The following is a 791-nucleotide window of genomic DNA, read 5'->3' on the forward strand; positions in this document are numbered from 1 at the left end:
CGGCGGTGTCGCCCCTAAGGACTCTGGTCATTGTAGTAAAGTGTTCGCGATGCATCATCTTTCGATCTTCTGCTATCTTCGCTGTCTTCGCCATCCCTGGACACGTGTTTCGGGGTATTACCCCTCATCAGCAGGGATAGGCCGTGTACTGGGGTTGCCGATGGCTGCCAATATCTGCCAGGTATAGTACCACTCAGGCGCGTAGGTGCGGGATCCCAGGCTCGTCAGCCCGCTGCTCAAGGGAGCTTTAAAGTTACAAATGGGGGTGGGGTCGCACACTACTCACACACCGGCGGTGTCGCCCCTAAGGACTGTGGTCAATGTAGTAAAGTGTTCGCGATGCATCATCTTTCGATCTTCTGCTGTCTTCGCCATCCCTGGACACGTGTTTCGGGGTATTACCCCTCATCAGCAGGGATAGGCCGTGTACTGGGGTTGCCGATGGCTGCCAATATCTGCCAGGTATAGTACCACTCAGGCGCGTAGGTGCGGGATCCCAGGCTCGTCAGCCCGCTGCTCAAGGGAGCTTTAAAGTTACAAATGGGGGTGGGGTCGCACACTACTCACACACCGGCGGTGTCGCCCCTAAGGACTCTGGTCAATGTAGTAAAGTGTTCGCGATGCATCATCTTTTGATCTTCTGCTATCTTCGCTGTCTTCGCCATCCCTGGACACGTGTTTCGGGGTATTACCCCTCATCAGCAGGGATAGGCCGTGTACTGGGGTTGCCGATGGCTGCCAATATCTGCCAGGTATAGTACCACTCAGGCGCGTAGGTGCGGGATCCCAGG

Source organism: Lissotriton helveticus, chromosome 1_2 (genome assembly GCF_964261635.1).
Source record: "Lissotriton helveticus chromosome 1_2, aLisHel1.1, whole genome shotgun sequence".
Classification (NCBI taxonomy): Eukaryota; Metazoa; Chordata; class Amphibia; order Caudata; family Salamandridae; genus Lissotriton; species Lissotriton helveticus.